The sequence below is a fragment of the Cyprinodon variegatus genome, unplaced genomic scaffold (genome assembly GCF_000732505.1).
Source record: "Cyprinodon variegatus isolate N-32 unplaced genomic scaffold, C_variegatus-1.0 Scaffold22, whole genome shotgun sequence".
In the NCBI taxonomy this organism is placed as follows: Eukaryota; Metazoa; Chordata; class Actinopteri; order Cyprinodontiformes; family Cyprinodontidae; genus Cyprinodon; species Cyprinodon variegatus.
Genome location: NW_015150475.1, coordinates 731397 through 759058, shown reverse-complemented (window position 1 = coordinate 759058; position 27662 = coordinate 731397). Strand labels below are relative to the sequence as shown.

Sequence of the window (27662 nt, the reverse complement as noted above, 5' to 3'; positions counted from 1 at the left end):
TGTTTTGTGTTTTTGAGGTCTTATTCTGACTTAAACAGCATATGTAAATAGATTGTGTTGAAAAATTACTAAAAATATAAGAGATCTATTTAGGAAATAGCATACCTCATACATTTCCTAAATAAAACACTTAGGATTGCAGTATATATGTCAAGTGAACCTGGATGGATTTTGCACCCTTGAATGGAGCCAAGGCTCTTTTTTCTGCCGTATTATGACACTGCTTGCTCAAGGCGAACCCAGGAGAACCGCATTAAACCTGTTAAGATCTACAAACCTCCTCTCTGCTAAAAAGTTATCCCTGTTCACAGTTCAGGGGCCCAGCAGCTGTTTTCCTTGGGACTGGATTTAAAATTATTATAGTTTTTGCAGAAAGGAGCCATTCGAGACTGCCAGAAAGACATCCTGCAGGTACAACAATTATGTGGGGAGATTTTTATAGCCTCAGGGCATGAAATGATATTAACTAACAAAACCGCAGGCGGTTGATGCAATTATTAAAATCAAATGACTCAACAGCTTCTTCACCTGATTTTCTGAAAATCACTTTTCCATTCAGGGACAAACAGGCTTTGATTGTCAGAATTTCAATTACTTCATCTTCTAACCAATTACTAAATATCTCATTTTCTGTGCAGATTGAGTTCAGCTTCATTTAAACTTTAAAGTCACTATTGATGTTTTCAGTAATTCGCTTTCCTCTGCTTTTGTTCTGCCCATTTAAAGAGGTAAAGCTACACCGTTTCTTAGTCTGATCAAAAGTTTCATTAAAAGTATTAACAGAAAAACATTAAAAAACTTGTTAACAAGAAAAATCACAGAAATTTGTTATTTAAATGTTTCTTCGGTAAATCCATTCAGAGAAATTGGAACTTCTGTATTAATATGATGCAACTGAATGAAGGCGTTTTACATAGAGTATTTATTATTATAAAACCAATGCCTAAAACAAAATATATAAAACATTAGTTTCACTTGTGTCTCTTTTTAAAGGGATTTTGTACAGATTCAGGTCAGTTTGTTCTTAAACCGTTTCGGACTTTTCCATTTTTGATTGTTTTGCAAAGATCAGATGACTTTAAGGGTGATCTGCTCACAGTGTTTTCTTGGGAAATGTTTAATTAAGGTGAATCTCAATTGAAATATGGTTTAATACAACATTTTCTGAAAATTATATGCAATTAAATATACACTGAACATGATACCTATTTTATTACCCCTCTAAGCAACTATTTTTAGTTGGAAAATTTAATACAACCAAACAGACTTTTCAAAAGCATCAATGTGTCTAGAAGACATAACCTTTACTCACAGTGTCGTCTGACTGTAGGATGCATTGGAAACTGCCTGCAATGCTGTCACATTGTATTATTATGTCACTACTTGTCCTCTTTTATCCCTAAGATTAAGCAGGTTTTTTACTGTTGTATTTCACTTCTAGCTCTGTACACATGCTGAATGTGTCCAAAAGGAAAACTCATATATTAGATATAGACTTATTAAACATAAACTGAAATATATAGAATATTTCTAGGAATGTTTGGCGTATAGATAATAATACTCCAAAACTTAGTTAATTAGAACATATATAGGATCAACATTTTAGAAAAAGGATATGCTCAACAGCAAAGTAAGGCTTCTGAAAAGTACATTCATTTCTATACTCTTAATGCTCTGCTGGGCCTCCTTTAGCACGGATTACTGCATCAATGCACCATGGCATAGAGGCGATCAGCCTGTGATTCTGCCAATGTGTGATGTTTGTTCTGGTGTCTCCCATCTTCCTCTAGATAATAGAGTGTGGTAGATTATCTATGTGGTTCATATCAGGCTGGTTTGCTGGCCAATCAAGCCCAGTACCACAATGGACAATGAAGCAGCATTTGGTTCATTTGAATGAGTACTTAAGTGTGAAGTCCTGCTTGAAAATGAAATCATCAACTCTATAAGCCATGTAAGCAGACCTAATTATTATATGATAATATAATAATCACCTTTATTTGCCATTGCAGTTATACATTACAACAAAATATGTCTTCTTTAACCTATTCCTTACGGAACAGTGAGTAGCTTGCTGTGCCTGGGGAGCTCTTTGAGGTTAAGGGTCTTTCTCAGGAAACCAAAGTGACAGTCTGAGGATGCAAATGCCCTGTTTTTAAGCAACTAGGTCACCTATTCCATATAACACCACCCCCACCCCTGAATTAATGCCTAAACGCAACAGCGAAGAGGGGCAATTAATAGATGTCCTAATGACAGATAATAGCAACCTTTACAAGAGAGGTATGCCACAAATAGGCATTGCTTCAGAAGCTGGTTTTTCACCAATTCTTCGATGCAACCATATTCATACAAAGTTGAGCAGAAGGAAAAATATGGCAAGGAAAGGTACACCAACACAACACTGGGAAAAATTTAAATCTAGATAATAAATTTTTCCTTAAAATAAGTGCATTTGTTCTTGCATTGAGGAGGAAAAAGAGAAATTTTGCCAATGGAACAAGACAATTTACATTTAAAATAAGAAAAGATAATTGCATTGTCTTATTTTAAGTGCATTTTATCTATTTATCTTATTTTAAAAGTAAAATACTCATTCCATTGGCAAACTATCTACTTTACCTACTCAAATTGAGGGTAAATACACTAAATTTAGGAAATTTTTACTTATTTCTAGATTGTTTTTCCAGTGAAGGGTTAACAACCAAAAATACCAAACCCATTCTTGATTTTGGTGACGCTTCACTGACAGATTAGCAACACGTTCATCCTAAACATGGACACAAGTGTCTTACCTCGGCTACTGTTTGGTTTAAGCTTCTCTTTACAGATAAAAGTAAAGTTTGCATTTCTCGACGAGTGGCGATCTACAGAATCCTCATGAATTAAAATACAAACATCAGCTTAGATTTTGAGCCTTATTGGAAAGACTGCAAATACTTATGTAAAAGTGTTTTTATTATTGTTTTTCTATTTTCAATGAATTTGAAACAATCTCAAAATGATATTTTTCTTCACATCACCATGATGGGGTTTTGTGTGCAGAATTATAAGGAAAGAGATGACTATTTATGCCATTTGGAATAAAGCTATAATGTATGTAGATGTAGAAAATGTGCAGTACTGTGAATACTTTTGGATGGACTGTACATTTAGGAATCCACATAGAAGAAAGCATAGGCCATATTTTTTTTTTGTTTCCAAACTAATAAGAAGAGCATAAAGGAACAGAAGATGGTCCTTGTAAATGTGAATAAAACTGAGAATATTTAAAGCACTTCATCAGTATCAGACTTCAAAAACACAACACACAGGGCTTTTTCCTTCCAGGCCTCTCCATGGATAGCTTCTACAGTATACTGGGTCACAGTTTTGTCTGACATGGTCAGAAGGGAGAAAGAGGAACAGATGGAGCAGTTGCCTATTTTCTTCACAGCCCTTAGAAGCTTAAACTGACCCTGTGACAACTATGATTTCAAGCCAGAAAAGAGTATATTCTAAATATTTTTTTCTAAATTCATAATTATTTCAAGTGCTTTGTCATCCACTTAGCAGCCATTTTTGTGCACAATCAATGGTCTCGCCCTCAATCCTAAAATAAACACAGAAGCTGTGTGACAAAGAATTATTTCACACTAAGAGATTGATTACTTTAAAGTGCTGTTAAAAGGCTGAAAATAATGCTGAATTATACATTCCCTTACAGACTAACACAAGAAGAATGCATCATTTTATTTCAAAATTTGTAGACAACAGGTTTATTTAATATGAGTTTACTTTTCTGCAGAAATTACGTGTGATTTAAGTGTTAGAAAAATATATATATATTTCTAGGTTGTCATCCATCCATCCATCCATCCATTTTTTTAATTGTTTTTCATATTTCTATTGATAAAGCTTGATGATAAATGGAAGCATTGCTTGTCCAGACCAAAGGAGATTATAGCTTGTATACATGTATGAACTTCCCTGTCTGTAGTTGTTAAGTTTTATTAGCGTATCTACAGAATAACTTTGTGTTTAATCCCTGCAGGAAAGTGCTAAGCTGCAGATTTTACACATGGACTCACACATAATAACCAAACCATATACCAAAACCATCTCTTTAAGAGTCATAGGGGTGAAGAGGACATTAACTGTAAAAAAAACTATTATAGCAGAATCAAGCTGGGAAATGAGACATATCGGCTCCTCATTACCTTGCATACACATTTCATCTACTGGTTCCAGCTACCAATGATCTTACATATCATGTGTTAATTGGTGCCTGCATTTTAATATGGAATCCTCCATAGACGATGTAAGAGCTGGTCTCTTTGAACAGCTAATATCTAGACTAAAAATCAAAGAATTAAAAAAAAGAAAGTGCAAAACATTATGCCTTGTTGCTTTGTTGCAGATTCATAGAAAATTGTCAGCCCAATCTTTGAATTTCTTATTAAAGAGGTTGCATCATTGTGACATTTCCAATTTAAACTCTTCCTCCTTTGAGAATGTTCTTTCAGCCACAAAATTGGTTTATTAAGTTATCATTTAAATATTCTGGTCTGTGCGTCTAAAGCACTTTCAAGGGAAACTATTAGAGCAGAGGCAGGCACTTTTGAGAAAAGCCACCTTTTTAAGTGTTTTAAAAGAAATGATAGAATTTCAGAAAAATATGGGAAGCTTTCTCCAGGAACTCCAATATGGTTTAAAATATGCAGTTAAATACAAACATTTCTAGAGGCAAAATAATTGGCCTAATTGAAACGACAAAACCCTGTGGCAGAGAAAACATCTTTTGACAGATTCCATCTTAGATTCTGAATCATTTAGGTTGGATTTGAATTGCAAAGGCTTCAGTGTTAGACAGATTTTGATCCCCAAGGCAAGGTGGATACTAACATGGAAGGAAGAGCAAACAATGTTAGCACCAAGGGAGAAACTGCTTGTATTCTGTTTGAAATATTCTTATTTATTGGTTTTTGTATGCATTTACTACATTGGGGGGAAAAAATATAAATGCCATATTCAGCTTTTTTTATGTTCTTTCCCAGTACCTTTTTTTAAAGCCACCAGCTTTTGAGAGGCTTTTGAAAGCCCAGGAAGTGTTTTGATAAGGGATGGCACTCGGTTTTATCAATATTTGTACTTTGACAGAGGGGGTAGGACAAATTCTGTCATATCTTTACACATCACCTAACTTTTTGTAACAATAACTAATCCATCTAATGCATTTATTTTCATTCATTTTAAACAATCTTCAGTCTAAATAAATTGAATAGAGAATCCATATGAACCAGATGAACAAAGGTAACTTTCTCAGTTTGGTACCATATGCTTTGATCACAGTAACAATATGAACATAAGTAATTAAACTGGACGACTTTCTGTCTCATTTTTTCCCTGCTCCGCATGGAACATGCACCCCTTGTGCATAATTAAATATCTCATGCAGTATTCCTGCAGAGGCCATTATCATGAGGTTTTGGACTTCCATGATGGACCCATGATTTCTCATCACTGTTTTATTTTGTATGTTGCCACACTAGAAAAGCGAATTGCAGGCTTCACATCAGCCAAATATTTAATATCTAAGGATATTTACTAAAAAAGGAGTGATTAAAAGTCGGCAAGAGTAGGGTTTCCCTATCCAGCATGGACTCGCTTGAACTGGAGGAAGTCTGGTTGAAACAGCCAATTGTTGCTGTATTCACACCCGCAAGTGGTCAGGGTGTGAATGAAGTGACAGGTGGCTTAATTTGAAAATTGTAAAAGGGAAGAGGTTGTGTTCAGCAAAATATCCTGCAGTGCTTTGTGCCAGCAGCAGTAACCGGAGAAGATATGTGTACAAATTTTCTTTTGTATCATTAGTTTGTCCCAAAATTAGGTTTTAAATGTTTTTAAGTGCTAAAACAAACCTCAAAACTCAATGTATGTGGCCGAATCTAAAGTCGATTCTCAAGTCCAAACATCGATACTTTCAATACATAGTGCTGTCCCTGCTCACCGACAGACACGTCAACCCAATGACAAATCGTAATTGAAGNGGGGTTGCTCCACAAATATCCAAGACATCAGCTGTAACCACGTTTGCACCCCTCTGCCACTAAGCCATTCTAAATCAGTAATTATGTCGAAATCTTTCTTTCATTTATTCTGTCTGACACTAATGACTAAGTGTCAGTTATACAGAGCAATTATAATAAAACAGCTATAGAGAACTTATAGAGAATGTAGTAGCCCCTTAAAAAAATAACAGTTAATAAAATGCATGTATTGTAATTTATATTCACTAAACAACTGATATAACACAATGTAGGTAAGAACAATTGTGCACATTAATTATGGTATTTATTCATGCATTTTTATATCTAATTACATATTTCAATAACTATGTTACTGTATGTGCAGCCACCAAGTATTATATAATTGATAATTTTTTTTATTATTTACCATATCTTTGATACCAGCCTGTATTATACTCAACATCAGATGGGAAAAGATACTAGTGTTATTGACCATCATTAGGCGGTGAAGCCTCTCATACACTGATTTAAATATCCAGGGGCTTTTCAAAGTATTGGGAACAGCAGGCTGTTTAACCCCCGGGGATTCCTTTTACCCGGGGAAAACAACTTCTGGGGCTTTGAGTAGAAAACAGGCATTGTTGCCAAACTTTCAGAAAATCGATTTTAAAAAGAAAAATGCTAAGAAATTACTAGAAGAGAAAAATAGAAAACATTTATATGAATAACAACTTATATCTCAAGTGAGTTTGACTCATCATACAGAAATATAGAATAATTTGCTTAAAAAAATTGCAACAAAATCTAAAACTTTAATTATATTTTGCAAGGTACTCAGTGGTGATGATCAACAGTTTTAAATGGCCTTGAAGTTAAGTAGCTGGGCGCAAAAAAAGTCAAAATCATTTTTACCCATGACAAAATTTCTAAAATGGTATTTATTTATAAATTTCATTCAATGTTATTCATTTATCTATCATGGTTTGGACCGTGTGTATATGCCTCTTTTGCTTTGGAAAATCTCTAATATAACTGCATAGTTTTAACTCTGATGGCTTATTAAAACACATTACGGTAAGGAATAAACTGAATGGTTTATGCTGGCTGGATAACTTACTCAAAGTTAGTGTTTTTACATTTTAAAACCAAAGTATTATTTCTCTCAACTGTACCATCATTCATCTTAGCTGTCTCTGTATCTGAATTATTCATTTTTTTATGGTGTTCTTTTGGCTTAGATTTTATACATAGAAATAGTAATAGCATTTCACCTCTGAGATTTGCTTCAGCTCATAGTGATTTTCATTACAAAAGAATGTTTTCTTTTTCTTGTGCTCTGCTAGGATCACAAACTCAAAAGTTTATAAAATTTTATATAAATCTGAAAAACTTTTAAATTTGGGTCATTGTTGTTTTTTTTAAGCTAAAAGTCTTACTAGCTTTTAAAATTATTTCAAAAAACTATTTTCCCTTTTAGAAATTGTTTTCTTTCCTCTTATATAGGCATGATAGCTGATGCTTTGGACCATTGAGAAACATTCAATTTCTTTCATCAAGGAAAAAAAGCTACATAAACCAACCTGGCACTGCATAGAAACACAACTAAGCCATTTTTATTTTTTATTTTTTTGAAAACCAAGTTTGGTTTTTTGAGCAACAACCAGAACCACAGCCATTCTGAAATGCCTCAACAGAATCTGTATGACATTATGAGGTAGACTAAAAGATGTGTAAACCACACATCCAGTAAATAAAGAAAGCAACCAGAGCGACGTTTAAAGCACCGCAGGCTTCACTTGCCATGGTTAAGGCCAATATTCATGTTCAAGACGACATTTAAAAAAAATAATATGTACTGATAAAATCACCACACTGCATATTTGCTTTCATTAACAACAAATGTTCAATTGAATTGAGGAACTGTAATTCATCTGGTAGTGACTTCTGTATAGTGCAGATCCACATATAACATGATGCCTAGCTTCCTGTTTGCTGACATTAATCCAAAGGCAGTGGGGGATTTTCTGCCTCTTGCTGCTTCTTGCCTCACACCCCTGCAGGGCTCTTAGATCCAACCCTCTTCCACACACAAACATACAAAGATGAACACGATAGACTATAAATATTCTGGCTAGATATGCAGCACAACATAAACTAGGGACGTAACACACAACTGTTTATTTTCATGCAGACACCAAGCTCTCTGTCAGCAATATTTTTTGTGGAAAAAAAACAACAATTTGCACATCTGGTTATCTGATAACAATCATTTAGGCTGATTCGGATTCAAGCGGAGCCGTCAATGTACTCGTCACATTTATTTGCTGCTGCTTGACCTGCCAACGGTTCAGGTGTTGCAAGTTTTGTTGATGCCTCCATCCGAGTGTGAGAAGCGTGCCGTTTGGAAAGCACATGCGCAACGCAGCACATCACATTACACCATGACAGTCTGTCACAGCGAATTAAAGCTGAAACGCAAACGGAAACAGACGTCGGGGGAAAAAATCGTTAATGCCACAGAGCTCCGGTTCACCACAAGCAAGACCTGTAGGTGACAGGAAGTGGCAGGAATTAGACTGACTGGAAGCCAAAAAAAAAACCCCCAAATAAAGACTTTCCTCTCTGTTATTTTCATTCAACAACAGGTCAATTATTGTCCAAACAAAGGTTGTATAACCTATGGACAATATTTGTCGCATGATATGACCTGGCAGAAGCAGCTTAAAACTGGGTTACCAACAATTATTTTCATGTCAGCAGCAAAAAAAATCTATAAGTCATGATGGTTGGGTTTTCTTCTGTCAGTTTGACAAAATGAGACATCAGTTCTTATCTAATCTTTTAGCTCAAAAATGACTTGCAGAATAGAAGGGCTTACTGTCCAAAATGTCATATTTAGCAACAATTTTGAGTTCGAAGGCAAGGGAGGAATAAATCCAAAACAAACCATAACCAGCAAGAAGCATCTGAACATCTGGTTTGGCATCTGTCACTCAGCCAACAGTTCTTTCAAATCCTGTAACTAGAGAGATGGGACCTCCCTGGAACGGACTTATTCTCTGCAGTTATCTTCACATTTGTATTAAAGGCCCACTGAACCGAAGTGTAGAACAACATCAACAGCTGCAGATGTCTCCTTCTATTAACTGTCCTTAACTCAGAAGCTGTACTAAACTTTTATACACTAAACCAGAACTCAAAAACCATGTAAGAGAAAGGTAAAACACCATCATTTTATAAAGGCCTATCCTGAATTTAGAAAAGTCACCTATCAAACCAACAATCTTTTTCTTGGAAACAGAACATACATGTGTAGTTCTTCAATTCAATTCAGTTTATTTATATAGCGCCAATTCACAACATGTCATCTCAAGGCACTTTACAGTTCACCAGATCATACAGTCAGATTGATTCAAAGTTTTCTACCTAAGGAAAACCAGTTGATTGCGTCAACTTGTTGACTCGAATGCAATCATTCATGCTAAGCCATCTTGTAGCGACAGTGGAGAGGAAAAACTCGCCTTTAAAAGATTAGCTAAAATCCTTCACTGTACCTTTGACACATTATTTTACTTGGTGGGGGCAGCATCATGCTGTGGGAATGTTCATAGAAAGGGGAAAAGGTTATAAATTCTGGACAAAAGAATGCTGCAATAAGTGGAGCATGATTAGAAGCAAAACAAAAAAAAGAGTGTAGTGAGAGAGCAAAAGTTGTCGTTATAGTGATATAAGTTACAAAAACTACTGCATAGAACACAGATGCATTGTTTTACTTTCCTTTGCTGGTGTTTATTACATATACTCTTTAATTGTGGTTCTGGTAAATTAAGCACCATTTTATATTTTGTAAAAACAAAGGAGCAGAGGAGTATTACACAGAACAAAAACTGTCATTATCTTTTCCTCCGTGTCAATCACAGAGCACCACCTCCAAAGCAGCCTCCTCTATCTCAGGCCCCCGCAGGCATTCCTCACATATGTGCTTTACAACAGTGACTTAATGAAACGCCTACAATCACTTATAAACAGCAGATGTAGATGCCTGCCAGTTGTGCTACCAAGCATAAAAAATTACAATGTTGTTTCCGTTGATAATGGTAGCTGCCAGCAAAATATTCCCAGTTTACAAACCAAATTACAAATTAGAATTCATTTTGTGCCATTGCAATTGTGTTTTGGATGTTTTCATATTTATTATAAGTCTCAGAAATTGATTCATCATCTGTCTCAAGCAACAATTTGAAAAAAAAAATTTTTTTCCCTTTAAGCAGCTTAAAACATTAATTACTGCAATGTGTGAAGGCACACAAAAAATCTCTCTATAAAGTATTTAACAGGCTGACAAACTTACTAATATCATTAATAATTTGCTGCATAATAATACTGCATTGCCTGCCATACCTTTAATTTTTAATTAGCTGTCCTATTTTTGCACAGACACCAACAAAACCGTGAATTGTTGTCATGCTCAGAGAGACTGTGCACATACAGGTGGTTTATCTTCTCTTCCAGAGGACTGTTGTTTTTATTTACACTTATAACAGAATGTGCATGCTTATACTGAAAGTGACAACTATAAAGCCCAGGGGACAGATAAAACAAATGCCAACAGCAGTGTCAGCATTCCTAGATTTATTTTTTAAATAATTTTCTTCACCGCGGTGCACTGAGGCGAATAAATGTTGCCTCTACTGTTGTGCTTTTGATGATTACAGTACATAAGAGCTACCAACACAGTTTTTATGAATATTAGCTGGAAGTTTGAATACAGTCATTTTTCAAAGGTTGTAAAATGAGTAACTGCTTTCAAGATCTCAAATTGCACATTAGTGTAGGCAGTATATTGTGGATGTTTTTGCTGTTTGTTCAATAACCTGAAAAAATAAAAAATATATATACTGTATTAGATGTGCTTGAATGTTTTCTTAACCTTCTGTTTTTCCATTTATTATCCCAGTTGATGTATATGGTGCTAGTGTGATTATATTGCAAAATATGACTTTAATTAGAACTTGCATATTTTTGTTGCTAGATCCTTCTTGTTGATTTTTTTTCCTCTCTTCTCTTGTTGGAGAAATTATATTTCGGTTAGGAGTACAATGAATCATAGAGCTTGGTAGCTTTTTAAAATACTGCACTAAATAAAGAATTTTCTTTTTTTAAAGGTTTGTGAGACTTAGTTGGACCTTTTTTTTTATTTGGTTATGGTTTTGATTTTATTTATCCCACGTACACCTTCCTTGACAATTGTTAGAATACTAGTTTAAAAGACTCCTAATAAATGCATCTCTTAATGCAGTAACAAAATAATTTATTAGAGAAATCTAACCTATTACTATAATGTGACAAAGAAGCTATTTGGGGAAGATGTCTCATTCAAGAGAGGGAGACGTATTTTGATCTCCACCAGTAAAGAAAACAATTATTCACCTGAACCAGCCTGTTATAGCAATAATGAAAGGGGTTTAAATAGGTTGACAAACAGGACTGGAAATAGATTCCAGTTTGTTCCAAGTATGGTAATAATGAAATCTTTGCCTCTAAATTGCCAAGACATCTAAATCAATCCAATCATAAGCTTTAAACTGTGCATCTTATTCCTAAATGAGAAAGTTAGAAACTTTTAGAAACTTATTTAAAAGCATGCATGCATACTGCTACCTTATGGCAATAAAAAGGCCTCAGCAATTCATTGCACTGCTGCACCAGCCCAGAGTGGGTAATAGAAATTATTTGATTCATCTTCGTCTAAGGCTTTCAAAAACTCCTTTAAATACGTTTTTGATGAATTAGCTGCACACCTCCAGTCGATATCCACATAAACTTCGACCTAGTGTGGCAAAGCTAAGGTAGACCACACGCACAAACTACAGCTGTTTTTTTTTTCAGACATAATGGCTCATTAAACGCTTCATAGACTAAAATGTTTCCTCAGTAACCACTGCCTTCAAAGACCACAGGTGATCCTGCTGGGCTTAAATACCCCTCAGATGAGCCTAATCAACAGGCTGCCATCTTAAACAAGTTTATAAATCACTCAAAATAGTTTAAAAGCTGTGAAAAGTGGTTTGATTTAGCTCTGTCGTTGTTATCTTTGCACATCTTGATAAAAGTACAGTTCTTGTCAGGCCATCACTTCCCCCAGAGGGTTTCCTGTCAGGCCTAAACCTCCGCTTTAAAAAATCTTTATTTGCTTCCTTCCAAAAGAAACTCTTAATGAACAGTGTCACTCTAAAGTTTTAGCTTTCTCTAAGATTAAGGTCCTCTTTCTGCTTTATTTTACAGGAACAGTTAGATGTAATTTAAAGATAAAAACAATTCAAGAAGGGGGGGTGATTACAAAAAAGCAGAATCTCTTCCAGACTATTCTTTTCAATCCAACAATTAAACTACTAGGGATTTTCTGCAAATTAAAACATTTATTTAGAAATTATAATGATTAAATAAGGACATTTTGCACATGCATAAAATTGTCCAGCTAAAAAAAGTATTTCTATTAAAGATTTTTTTCTATTTTCGTGTATACTTGCAGATTTTTTCAGCCTTTTAATCTTGTACAACTATTTTAAATAAGATCACAAATACATGGATACTATAAAAGAAAACAATGACGGATGAGCAAAGGTTCAAATGATAAAATCTGTTTAAGAAAGTGATAAAAATAAAACGAAGAATGACAACCTTTCATCATTATTTTTGCAGCTTTAAGTCTCTGGAGGCTGCACCCTAAAAATCTTTAATTTGTCTGTGTTCAACACTGGGGAAATCAAAAATATGATTTGTTTTGTTTGTTTAATTTTTGTTGGTATATATTTTTTTAACTAAAATGGCCTTTTACTGTGTATAATTGGATATCCTGTAATACTAGATGTAGATTTCCACATCCAGTGAAGCTGAAGCATAATTCCACTAAATACAAATCCAATTTATGCAACACATGGATGATTTTTAATAAGATAAAAACTAAATGATAAGTTGATTTCAAAGGAATAATGACAATAGGATACATAATTATTGTTGAAAATAAAACACTGAAATAAGATGATAGTGTGAAACATTTATCAACTTTTTTTTATTCATACTCACAATAAAGACTAGCTTTTTCCTCCATATAAATCTGTGTCTTTTAGCTTAATTGTTTAGACATTGTTCTGGTAACACAAAGACATAAAATGCCTCCGTTATTTTCCATGTAGTGTAATGATTTATGCTTATTGGGGCATATTTTGATTCTGGCAGTTTCCTGTGTGATGCTTGGGTCTGCTTTAATGTTGCATTTATCTGCTCCATCCAATTAGTCTGAGCGTAGCTGCCAACAAATATAAATCACATTTATGCAAAGTATGGATAATTTAAAGGGAGCTTTGTTCTACTTTGTTTTCACTTTCTTGGTTGATTCAGTATGAAAACTAATGTACAAATAATAACTGTTTGGAATGGCAGATGCAAGGCTACAATCAGCGGAATTATTGTTATTAAAAATTTGTGTAGTTGCCCAGAGTAATGAGCAAAGTGACTCACACCGTGGCCCTGTTTACCTGCCTGGATTGACTCAACTTAACTCAACTCAACTCAACGGTCCACTTGGCAATCTGCCATCATGCATAATGAGGCGGTGATGCACAGGAGGCCAAAGTTCAGCATTAGTCAATCTGTTGCAGGCTGACATGCACACAGAACGCTGTTTATTCTTCCAAATGAAGCCTTTCTGCAAAAACTTAGCTTCTACACGGCTAAAACGGAATGCCAAATGCACAGGAGCTTTCTACCTTTTAAAGGCTTTGTTAAGATGCCAATCAACATGCAGAGTCTTAAATGCTTTCTGTTCTTGGTGTCCCAGCTTTAAGAGGGATACTTCATCTTTGTTGCTTTGGATAAATCTGTAGCCGTCGCAGTAATGGAGCTTTATGAAGCTATTTAATAATGTGCTAATAGTTTTCAGAAACATTGTTTTAGACTGATGCTGTTATGAAATACTTCAGCCTGAGAAATCATTTTAGAACATATTTCAGTGTAAAAAAACAATGTTGGCTTCTATGGATTTTCTTAAAGCACTTGAAGTCCTTTTCTCTTGTTTATTCAGCCACAGAGAGAAAAATCAACAACTGGCTTGTAGCTATTCAAAAATGTACGTTAGAGACTGATTTATAACCTTTGATCAATAGATCAGTGATGCTAATGATGCAGCATCACTGATCTTTTGCCATTCTAAAGATTATTTGTCAGAGTTGATCATGTAAACCAAGGAACTTTGAATTTAGTAAACTTTTAGAAAAAGGGTCTGTTTGCATTTTTTTAACAGATGCTTTTTGATCTCTGTAAACATACCAGAACTTGGAGAAATGCCACTGAATTAAATAATGAAACATTCTTTTTTTTTTTTTTTTTGTTACCTTGTGGCTTTTTATGTTAAGAATGAACTTCTATTGTTGCACATTGCAGCTCAAGGGATTAAAATATATTGATATAAAGTGAAATATATCTAAAATATTTTCACTAATTTTGTCACTTTACTACCACAAATATTAAGGTATTTCGTTGGTAATTATAAGCAGGGACTAGCCAAAGCAGTTCATAAGTAAGTACAGGAAGAAGAAAATGATGCAAGCTCTTTCAGTTTTCACCAAATTCTCAAGAATTATTTTTGAGTCTATAACAGGTTTTTTGTCCACCTTTCACTCCATCTATCCAAAAACCAGTTTCTATATGTCAATGCTGGTTGAAAAGCATCCACAGAGCATGATGCAGCCATAACCATGCTTCACAATGGTAATGATATGGTCAGGATGATACACAGTCCTATTTTTTTTTTAAATGCCAGCAAAAACATTCAGCGTTCCTCTGACATAACCAGAGCACCTTCTTCCATGTTTGTTGTACATATAATGGCTTCCTGCAAACTGCAGACTCCTAAAGAAGTTATTATTTTCAGTAATCATTAAATAAAATACCAAAGAATGCATGGCAAATAGTTTACAACTTAAAAACCACTTTATCTGTTACCTTTCTGCTTTCGGCTTTGATTGTTCAGTTAATTAATTAATTCTCTTAAAGAAACCTTGGAGTCCTTTGTGAAACAGCTGTATTCACATTGAGCCTAAATTAAACATGCATAGAATCTAATAATCAGATTTTAAGTTGCTCTGAATTTAACTCACTTCAGATGATTAAACACACACACCCCACTTTTCCGATTCACCCTTAAAAAAAATTGCAAACCATGAATTATTTTCCTTCTTATCTAACATTCTGCATTATATTTGCTTGGAGCTCCATTGTACTGAAGATTTGTTTTAACTGAGGAGATACTGTGAAATAATCAGTAGTTACAAATCGTAGCCATTCATTAAAACATAACAGGGAGGTTTTTCCCAGTCTAGATGACCCTTATTGACCAGAAAAAATGCATTTGCTTGAATTTTAAAAGCAATGGAGCATTATTAATAATAGCTTTCCAAACATTTGACTTTTACTACTTATTAGTTATCAGTTTCAGTTTACTAACCTTAAATAGTTTTTTTTCTTTTTTACTTTTACTTTGAACAAATTTATGATATATAATTTCATTAAACTGATGAGCCTAGTGCCTGGGGTCTGCTCTGATTTACAAACTGTGAACACTCAATTAGCTCCCAGTTTCTTCTAAACACTCTTGTCAAACTGTCACTTTGTCTTTTATTTAATCTTTTCATGGTTCAATAAACATATTTTTCTGACTACACAATCAGGGCTTTTTTTTTTAATCTGAGGAATATATAGCTCCAACAATTAGCTTTGGGGTTTTCAGATTTTCTTTTCAAGTCCTTCTTCTCTGATCTCATGTCACAAAATTTGTTTTAATCAGATGCACAGATTTATATTTTTGTACAACAACCATCTGCCCATCCATCCATCCATCCATCCATCCATCCATCCATCCATCCATCCATCCATCCATCCATCCATCCATCCATCCATCCATCCNTCCATCCATCCATCCATCCATCCATCCATCCATCCATCCATCCATCCATCCATCCATCCATCCATCCATCCATCCATCCATCCATCCAGAAAAAAATATTGACCGACTTTCATATAAAAACTTGAGTCTGTTTGGTAGCTTTGTAAACCAATACACCAGCTGCCACTCTATTTTCTGACAGAATATCTAACATCAAATGTTTGCCTTTCCAAAGATTTTGGCCACAGAGGGATATAGGCCTACTTGTTTCGAACTTAGTAGTCACCCAGTTTAAACTAAAAGCGACGTCAAAGGAATTTGAGAAGAATTTAACTGTTGTTGATAGAGTTAGGAGATTAAGATTTTTTTTTAGCACCTTTCATTGTGTTTTTTATTGAAAAACAAACAAACATGAATTTATGGATTTCATAGAGATGATGACTTAATAACTTTTATTGAAAAAGCTGCAGAAACTGAGTTCCTCCAACCCCTGCCTGGCCAGGTTATAGTGTCTCCTGATAACTTAAATAACACCAAAAAAGGAATCTCCAATATTTCTAAACACAAAAAGGATAGTTTATTTTACAGCAGCATTGCTATCAGTGCAGCAGATGATTTTTTTCAGTACATTATGCTTTAGCTTTGCTAGGAGGTTCCTTGTTTGTTTTTTTGTTTTTTTAGGGGGGTTGTTGTTGTTTTTATAACCTCACATATATACCAAAAGGATTGAGTTCTCCATTGTTAAAGTATGATTTAACAATTTTATCAAAGTTAAGAGATAAAATTAAATGTTCTTTTATTTCATATTATTTTTATGATGTTAATTCGATTTCTGCTTTAAATAGAAATGACTTTTTTTGTTTGATGTTTTAAAAATATCTTGCTTCCTCCATTTACTTTTTTTTTTTTATCTTAGGCAGTTGTCTAAATTCTAAATCTTTTAAAAATGTCAGTACTGAAATATTTGATCTCAATAGAGTTGGGTGACCAGCACTTTTCTTTTATTAGCCCAGAGGATGTTGAAAATGTGATTATTTTAAACCAAATTTGTTTCTTAGTTTAATTAAAAACAAATGTTTTTTTAAAAATAGGCTCAACCAACCCTTAAAACGACTCCAGCATGTTTAGATCCTAGAGACATGCATTTTTTCGACCAATATTTCTACTTTTTCTTATTATAAATTAACATTGATTTGACCAAAATATCAGCCTTATATTTAAATGATATGGTTAATGTTAAATTATCTAAAATATGTTTTAAAATATATTTAATATAAATAAAATATATTATTTGTTTATTTTGTTGTGCATCGGCTAAAATAGCATATTCAATCTACCAGCTAAGGTGATACATTTTACATGTTAAAAAATGATGCAGCCTGTCCATCTGCATCTAAAGATGCAAACAAACATAGGTGCAAATAATGCCAAATTGAGGAAACAATGTTACTTAAATTCATGCAAAGGTATCCAGTTGCTCAGTCTGTGATGATAAAGGTTCTCTTTCCCAGCAGTGGTTTAAGTTATTGAGGATGTCAAGTATTGGAGCCCTTGGAGGCTGAGTTTAAGGCTTTTGTCATTAATTATAAAAAAAATTAAACAGCACAACTCAAAATAATAACCTTTTCTTTTTTTTTTTATAAATGCTCCGTACATTTACACCTATCATTCGATCAAAATACAACATAGATATGACAAAGCTGCTTAATAAAAAATATAAATGTTTGATATACTTGCAAATGTACTTGTTTAACTGGTGTCTAGACAAATGTAAAATAAACTTTCAAGATACACACAAATACACCAAGATGGGAAACAGTAGGAGAGCAGCTTTAAGTTTTACTTAAGTCTTATACTGTAGATCCAAGTATAATAAGGAATGGAGTCCAAAACGTTTATTGAGAAAGTTTTTCCTGTCATTTGCACCTAAATAGGAAAAGTCATTGATAATTACAAAGACCTTAAATAAGTGAATTCTTGTATTTTAGGTGTAGTTCTAATAAAAATAGACATTATGGAAAAGAAATGCAACCAAACTGGTTAAAATGCGTCTTAAAAATTAAAAATGCGTGGAGATAGGGGAAAAGGTTCTAAAAGTATCTAAAGTATCTAAAACGTATTCTGGTTATTCCTTTACTGTTTACAACAAGGACAAGAGTTTTAGAATACAGAAGGGGGATTTGGTGTGTTTTATTTTGATTGTAAAAAAAAAAAGATAAAAAAAAAAAAGAATAAAGTTACTTAGACATCCAAAAAGAACAGCTTTTGGCAAATTGCACAATATTCCCCGAAATAAAAGGAAAATAAAAGGCTATCAAATACGACAAAAAGCATAAAGTTAGAGTAAAACTCACCAAAGAAACAGAGGAAAAAAATTGCATATAATGACTTATGTTTTTTATTACTCTGCCACAGCACAGGAGTTTCAGAAATGCTGCGAGAGACACAACAAACACTGCATTTGAATAGACAGGGTGTAAAATTCACAATATAATGTATAATTCAGCCCTGCACAGTGGATTTAACTCCACTCCCCAGCTGGTACAGAGAGCCACTTTAAAACAGCGTGTAGTGCTACAGCCGGGACCCTGAGCTGTTACTGATATACTGCGGCTCCTTTTTGACTGCATTTCACTCCAGAATCTGCAATAGATCAACCCACACAAGAAAGGCACCTTTTTATGCAGGTCTTCATGTTTTCCAGCAGTTTGTTTGGAGGGGGGGTTGGCTCAGTCTTCCAAAACACACATGCTCCAAACTATGGGTGATGCATGGAAAAAGACAGCAGGATTACATAAAGTGCAAATGTTCACACACAGATGTTTTTTGGTGCGTGGCACACACATACAAACTCGTGAGAATAGTGTTTTCCATAGACAAATTGGCCCTATCAGATTGCAGGCCCCGTTGCCATGACAATAAATTCATTTAGCCAAAACACTAGTTTCTTAATTATGACTTATTGTACCCTCCGCCCTATCCTGTGGGATAATTTTTTTCCCAGCATAATGCATAGCAATGCAGCCCTTAAAGAAGAAAACTAATTGATCAAATGTGACAGAAAAAACTCTGCAATGCTCAGACATGAAGCAAAGATGATTACTCTGGGAATAGACAAAAAAAAATTCTTGAAGCTTAATCTGTTAAACTCCATCTCCAACCGTTTAGCATTTTCTATACTTAAATGTATTATGTCTGGTTTAAAAAAAAAGGGGGGGGACAATTTACATCTTTATTTTGAGAGTAACTGCATTCCTTAGCGATGCACACCAGCCACAGAAAAAGTAATAATTTGCCCCGAGAAAGAAATCAAACTCTGTCAGCAACAGGAAAGTAAAAGGAAATCTGTTTTTTAAGATATAGTGTTGAAAATCAAATAAAATGAGGCGGCAGACAGATAAAATGACATCAGATGCTAAAATTGAGTGCTCCTGCAAAGACAGAATTGCATTATGGATGTCAAAACAAGATTGTGGGTTGATGTATGTGAATGGACAGATTGCTTTAAATTACATTGGTACAATGACATTGCCTACCTAAGATAGAAAATTATTTGAATATTCCTTCCTTTGAGCTAGCGAACTTCTGTGCAGTGTTACAGAATCTAAAACAGCCATTTATCTTGTGAACCATTTATTCAGAAGGGGCCTAAATGGATTGTTTTCTTTGATTCACTGAAGCCTAAAGCACCATGTGCTTTAACCAGTGTAGAATTTTAAGGTTTATGTTGTAACTGCTTTGAAATAAATGCAGATGTGCAAAATGCTTTAAAAAAAATATTTTACTATACAGATCTTCGTTTATCAGATTTTTTTATTTTTTTAGAAATTGGTAAATGCTAGATAACAGAAAAAAATGTTTTTGAGCTTACAACAAAAAAGCTTAAACTGTGAGTTATTTTCTAATTTGGCATTAGTGATTGGTTTGATTGCTATATGCTGTGAAACAGTATTTATCTTTTTGAAGATTTCTTTAGTTTTAAATGGATTTTCCTCACAACTTCTGTTTTCAGTTAGTCAGAAAATGCTATGACTCTCCCCTTTTGGACTTTGAGTTTTTAGTTTTCGGTCATCTAAGTAATTCTGTTTTGTTCATCTTTGGTTTATTTTCCTTTTTTTTGTTATATTTAAGTAGTCTCAAGTTCTCTCTGTTGCCCCCTTGTGCCTGCCTGCTTTCACCTGGCTCCCATCTAGTCACTTCCATCCACACCTGTTCCATATCAGTTGATTACCCCAGTCTTTGTTCTGTCTCCCATATATAGGCTGCATTTGGATTCATGGGCTGCGTCTTCCAAAGGCCAGATTCACAGGCTGATTATGTCATAGCGCGGCGCCGAGGTCTGGTCGGATTCCAAGACTCCTTGTAATGCGGCCATAAAATGCGTTCTTTTTTTTGCCTGATTTGAAGGATGGGCCTGGTGAATGCTATCTATCCTTTGTTATCCAAGGATTCATTGCAAGGCCAAGCAACCCGGCTGCTCCGTGATCAGAGGAAAAAGGTACTTGGTGCCGAACAGTGGTGAATATTGGAAGTTCAGTTTAATATAATTCAAGTATCTGAATATTTCCATCTGAAATTAATGAAAATAGTTGTTTTAAGTGGTTATTGGATCAGACATGTGGCGGGTAATGTTTGATTTATCTAAAGGTTTTTATCTGTGTAAATGGGTTTGGCTGTAATTTAAGGACATATTCTAATATATTTGCAGTGTGGGGACTATAAATCTGATTTTTTTTATTACTATTTCGCACAATTTGCATGTTTTTTGTTGTTGAAAATAAGAGAGTGTACAGATATATTTTTTATACATACATTGTTTAGATTTACTTATATCTTTCTACCCCTTTAAAGAATACAATACAATGGAATAGAATAGAAAATTATTTTCCCACAATGGGGAAATACTGGTGTTTACAACAGTAAAAAGATTATAGGTAAAAATGGTCACAAAAATGTGGACCTTAGAAAAATGTATAAGAATAACATAATAGTGAAGAGTTAAAAGATAAACAATAAAATACTATAATGTAAAATGTTTTAACAATATAAAAAAAAAAATAAAAAAAAAAGCTTGCCCTGAAAAGTTCAGTATTCATTCTATTCCTGCTTTGTGCGTCACTGTCACGGTTGCTAAGCAAGGCAAGGCAAGGCAAGTTTATTTGTATAGCACATTTTATGTACAGAACAATTCAAAGTGCTTTACATAAAACATTATAAGCAAAAGGGAAAGAAAACAATTAAAAACAATTAAAAGCGTAATTAAGCGACAGAGCTTACAGCGGTAAAAGCTAGACCTGTTTGAATTCACAGCTAAAACTCTTCCGGTCTCCTTATTTTCACGGACTTGGAAGGATCCAGTCCAGGTAGACCGCGTCCTTGGAAGACTCAACCAAATAATTCGAATATACCCATACTCTCCCTTTGCAGTTCTTCAGTGCTTGTTCCTTTTTAATTCTTAGCAGCCCATGACGTTTCCTGGGTTTTCCGGTTTGATTCTTGGATTTTGTTTCTGTTGCCCTTTTACTCCATTAAACCTACAAGAACTCATCTCTGCCTCCCTCATCTCTGCATTTGGATCCTCAACCAACCTTCACCCTCGGGTTGACAGAAAAATGTTTATAGCAGACAATGATGGAGGGCAAAAACCAACTCGTAACATCACATAGGCCGTGTTAAAGAATAAACAACACACCTCAAGAGGATTCTGAGACTGTTGAGAATGGTTTCTATGGATGGATGAAATGAAATGGCAGCATTATGACATAAGACTACTAAGGACTGAGGCATCTTTGGATGGATCGCTTTCAGATCTTTGAAGTCCACCTCTGAATAGTAGCAAAAATAAAGATTTTGGAGGGGCCTTTCGTGACAGACTATACTTTAACCTAAGCTGTGTGATGCTTACACATATGTTTAATGACCTTAAATATTAAAGTTTCAGAAACAAGTGAAATCTGTAAGGGTGCACGTAGGTTTTCTAAGCTATTTTGATGCACATGTGTATCAGTGGACATGCTTGGATGGGGGACTGAATGTTTCAAAGAAAATTTAAAGAAATGTTAAAGATTAGGAGTATGATGGATATATTCTGACAGACTCTAAACGGTATGGTAGGATCTGCACTGACAGCCCTCGGCTATGCCTGCAAACCAGCTAATAATAAACCTCTTCTATATGTGAACTCCCAAGAGTCAAATATAGCTGTGGTGAACTTGTGCTGTCACTATAGGAGAAAAGAATATTTGAATGGATTATCTATGAGCCTTTCTTAAATAATAAAAACCCAACAACGATTGACTGCAGAGACAGCAAACTGTACCTACTTGAAGAAAGAAAGATTCAAACATTACCGTACAAGAGTTACAGCAAAGAATATGATTAAAGAGACTGGGAAGCAGAGAGTGGGCACATTGCTACCCTATTTCTACAGCTGCTATGCTTCGTTCTTCCTGCATGTTCCCTGCTGGAAAATGCTCCATCCATGGGGTGCATGCAGATCACAGCATGCAGGAAATGGCAAGAGAGAGAAGAGGAAGCAGAAGTGCTGCCATAAAGAAGTTGATAAAATGTTTGATTCTGGCTCTATTAACTTTATTTCACCATCTGATGTCAGAAACGGGAAAGCATCTGCTTTAGTGGCACATTAGTTGTAGCTGGGTACAGTATGGGACCAGAGAGTGCAATAAAAAGGTAACACAGGTGGGAAGTTGCTGCAACGCACCATGCAACTTTGATTTAGAAACATAGCAAGGAGACAAGTCATTTAAAATTAATTGTTCCTCAACTTCAGATGTCTTATTTCAGGAACTCTGTAAATAAAATACACAGTGTTGATTAACACGTTTTCTGTTTATCCAAAGTTTTTTTTTTTTTTTTTTTAAAGTTAATTTTGAACAGCCATCTGCTTCAGGAAACAAGCTTCTACTCAGCGTCCTGTCACGAACAGTCAGCTAACTGCTATCCAGACAGAACAGGAGCTATTTGATTATTTACAGCTATTCACATCTACATTTTTCCACCAAAGTAGTTCCAGCAGTTTGGAGCCAGTTCTTAATTGGATCTATAAAAGCAAAGAACATGTTTGGTTTTCCACAGCCAAAGAGCCAGCATGGAACCACTGCCTCAATAAAATGCTTCTTCCAGTAAATGTTTGATCTTCTTCTATTAGTATCCCTAAACACAATTCAGAATATGTTACTTCACTAATCTATGTATGCTATGTTAAACACCAAAATATGTATCATAACTAGAATAGCTGAATGCCATTTTGTTTTACTCTGAACAGCATTTACTTAAGTTTTATAGCATAGCATTTATAGCATTTATAAAATCAGTTTTAAAAGCTGATTTATAAATGTCAGGTGGTAAAATAAAATTAAAATTCACTTTATGAAAAGTGATTGCACTTCTGTTATTTCAGAGAAAACCTGACTTTTTGTTAATGTTGTTTTTTTTTTTTTTTGTTATTTTTAGTCCTATCTTAAGCTGATCTAAGTCTAGAATCTTGAAATGGCATTCAAAGCATTTCAACCTGGAGATAAAAGTTGCAATTAGAAAATAATACATTTATTTATACGGGTAAAATCACTGTCTTCAAAATATTTCTGACTGAGGAAAACCAGCTGATTGTCAGGACTGCTGTTTCTCTGCAATCCCTCGTACTGAGCATGCATGTAGTGACAGTGGAGAGGAATACTCCCTTTAATCAGGAAGAAAACTCCAGCAGAACCAGGCTCAGTGTGAGCGGCCATCTGCCGAGGCTGACTGAGGTTCAAGTAGACAGAAGTAGATAAAGACATACAAACGAAAAAAGTTATTTGGAGGTCAGGCCCTGCCAGAAAACTACTGTGAATCAACAAACGCTTGGATGAGACATCTAGAAAAGGATTAGAGTAGTCTTCCCCCCGGCGTAGGGAGAGACTAGCTGGGCCAGGAGCTAAATGAAGGGGATCTTGCAAGATGATTGTAATTGGAGGAGGACTTGTGACAAGAGATTGACAGGAGCTGAACAAGGGACATTTCAGGTGGTTTAGGTCAAGCTGATAAGAGTCTTCCAGATTGAATCTACGCTTAAACTTATTTTCTTGGACTTTTTGAGTCAACCTTCAATTGTTGATTTAGCTTGCTCTGTGCTCTGGCCTGGGGACTAATCAAAGCCATGAGGGAGCCATTTTTATGTCCTGTCTTCTGTACTGTTAACAGAAGGGTGTTCCTAAGATGCAGAGCAAGAGATACTATCAGTTTGGAAATCCTCCATAGGTACAAGGTTTGAAACATAGGCCAATACTTAAGTCCTTCTTGATGTCCAAGATCCAAGTCAATTTGTACCGTAATAATTTGCGGAAATTGTGGACCTTATCATAAAAAAATGTGGAATGCTGGAAAATTTGACAGTATGTGCATTTGATCTAACAAATCAGTGGTCGTGTATTTTCCCTCTGCTCTTACGTGTCCTGAGAAAGAGAAGAGAAAAAATAGCTATTTGGATCAATTTACTCCCTAAATGTCTGTTTGTGAGCCGACCCACTTATCTGATGCTCAGAACTATAGAAGTGACTTCAGGTGGCTATGTATGATATCATAGTGTTCTGTTATATTTAATGCTTACCTTATTTTGTTAAGTCTTTTCTATTTAGAGATTCAATTAATTTGTTTAGCCATGTAAAGCATGATGATTTTTTTAAACAGAATTCATTATGCTTTAAATGGAAATAACAAAAGTGGTCTAAGCTCACAGACATACAACTGCAAAATTTTTTTTTTTTTGGGGGGGGGGGTTATCTTTGTGCACATATACAGGGGATTACCTCCTTACTATGTTTTGTCTGTCTTTGACCTAATGTAGAAATCATATTTCAACCTTTACACTAGAATTTACAGAATAGATGGAAGAAGAGATAAAGCTAATGGTGGTTATCAAAAGTTAATTAAATAATGTGAACTATAAAAAAGCCAATGAGAAACCTGGTTATAGTTAAAATGGGTTTGTATTGTTCTAAGGATATTAAAAATAAGCCAATAAGGTCTAGATCAGTTGCTAGCTACACTGCAAAAAATGTAAATCTAAATAAGTAAGTTTTGAATTGAAGAGGTAAGTGAGACACTTTGACAATGGAACAAGACAATTTACATTTAAAATAAGAAAAAACAATCGCATTGTCTTATTTCAAGTAGATAATATCTAATTATCTTTGAGAGTAAAAATACTCAGTCCATTTGGCAAATCATCTTATTTACCTTCTCAAATTGAGGGTAAATACACTTAATTTATCGTTTTTTGTAGTGTAAAGCTCACAAAAAGAAGACATAGCTCTTAGATGGCTCTTTAAAATGTACTTCTGTAATAAAAAAGATGTTACAATTAAACTGTTAAACTGCTTATTTCATTTAAAATGTTCCCTTGTTTTGTATCTACTATTTAATTCACTTTTTCCAAAGCAGCAGCTTGCTACCAGTTGAAATAACAAGGGGCACAAAGGTGGAGCCTGTGAGACAAATACCATCTCTGGAACAGCAGGAAATGCTGCACTTATTTTTATCTGCAAACATACATTTTTTTCAGCTGGGACACATGGGAAGACTCCAATTAGCTCACAGGAAAACCCACAGAGGCAAACTCGGAGATAAGTAATAATACGTCTTCCCCCTCCTGCTGACACGCTGTGCCACAATGAAGAAGAAACATGTCTAGGAGAACAATTTGATTTATATTTTAAGACATTCAAGAGACAGTCTGTGATTTTAGATTGTTATTTATCATGTGATGTCATCATGCACAGTTATAACTACTGTGACAGATTTACATTATGGGATATTTGCTTTTTTAAGGATCAAAATGTTTTAGTTTTTAACAAAATACCGGTATGTGAAATAAAAAAAAAATAAAAAAAACATTATAGCAGTTTAATTGGTTAACTCTTTGTGGCTAGACTCAATCATGACTCGGTTTCTAGGTCATCTTTAAAATGTATTCATCCATTGACCTTTTTCCATTAACACTGACTCACCCTCATCCATTCACTTACTGACCTACTTGTAGACCCCACAGTTAGTTTTCCTTTAGCATTCTGTTATTTGTATTCTTTTGTTTTTTTCATTTTCATTTCTGACTTTTTTTCCTTTCATACATTTATAAATGTTTTGTGCCAATTCCCCTTAGTTTTCAAGTTTATATTTATTTTGCATTTTTATTTTTTGTTATGAAGTCTTTTCTTTTAACAGGTTTGTAGGATGTCATTTTTCTGTTCTTAACTGAGATTATTCACAAACCACTGAGACAATGCTTTACTACATCCAGATTGCCTTATCATATATGCTTTCAGTTTAATCTATTTAAGATCTGCAGGGTGTGCATAAAACCATGAAGAAACCAGGTGCTTCCCCTTGTCAGCAGCTTTGTGAAGCCTAGTTTAATAAAATGTACTTTAATGTTTAATTTAGGGCAGTCCTGTGTTGTTTAGGTCTAAATGAAGATCACTTTATTTGCAATCACTTACCAAGACCTTTGAGACAAGGATCTTATAATGCAAAGTTATAGAAAATAAATAATAAATAAAACAACTAAGGGGGTTTTGTGAAATATGGGAATCCAAGGAAGGTTCTTAATCAGATTGGGTGGATATTCCCTGCCTCCCTTGTGACTTCCTTAAAAAGTGCATTTCAACCACTGATAAACATCCAGTGCTGGGTGATATTTCCTGTTAAATAATTGGCTGTGGGATTTTGCTGCACTGGACATTCTTTAGTTCTAATAAATACCCTATTTTCTTGATATAGGTTTGTTTATTGTGAAATAATTTGCATCAAATGACTATGTAATATAATTATGCAGTAATTTTATGGCCCAATAAAAAGAAAATCTAGACTCAACACACAACCTGTAAAATAAATCTGATATAACTAACTGTAAAGTTTCTTGGTGAAAATAATGTCTGTGCCTAAAGTGCCTCACTTTTTGGCATAACTAACTAGTGGGATAAAGCATGAAGCACGGTTCAAATATAGGGATACTATGTTGCTTCAAATAGAGGAGAGTGTCACAAAACATCCAGTAATCCATGGTGTCCTGTTTCCCTGATGTATAAAAACAATGGCACAAAATGGGGAAGACAAGACAACATACCATTCAAGTAAAGCAGAAGCAAGTTGGACTTCATAGGTTAGAAAGAACATTTTTACTAAAAGGTGTCCATATCACAAAACTGAAGAAATATTGAACGTTTGAGACAGCTGGGGGTGTGATAAACAAGACTGGATGAGTACTAAGCTCTATCTTAACAGATAACACAGTAAAGAGGATGTCAAGGGAGTGAAATCCCCTCCATAGCTCACTGCTGCATACAGTAAAAGGGGCGTGCTCTAGTCACCACATCTCTATAGAATTTAATGTTGATGCTTACACGTTTTGAGAAGTGCTTAAAAAAACATTGTTGCAAATAAAACATACAAGATGAAGCATTACCCTTTATATTGTATTGTTTTCAGGGAGAATCTGTTGTTTTTTTTCTCTTAATAATTGGTCAATATGTTAAGAGTCAAAAATGGATTGCCTAATATACAAAAACAACCTGGAACATTTTTAACAGTAGAAATTAACAACAAAATGTCCAGTGTAGTTCTGCTATGAATTTAAATTGGTTAACAGTAGAACCTAATATCTAAACAGAGGGGCAGAAAACCATGCCTGCATAAAGCCAGGAGCTGGCTGGAGG

General features: G+C 34.6%; 1 protein-coding gene across 2 annotated transcripts in view; it reads right to left on the bottom strand.

Moving 5' to 3' along the window:
* kcna4 (potassium channel, voltage gated shaker related subfamily A, member 4) overlaps positions 1–27662 on the bottom strand; it is a 63044-nt gene that overhangs the window by 6966 nt on the left and 28416 nt on the right. The window contains exon 3 of one of the 2 annotated variants that reach the window (XM_015391136.1): positions 18627–18709. The exons of the other annotated variant lie outside the window; for it this stretch is intronic. The gene's annotated coding sequence lies outside the window, so the exon portion shown is untranslated. The remainder of the gene's footprint in view (positions 1–18626; positions 18710–27662) is intronic. 2 annotated transcript variants of the gene reach the window in all.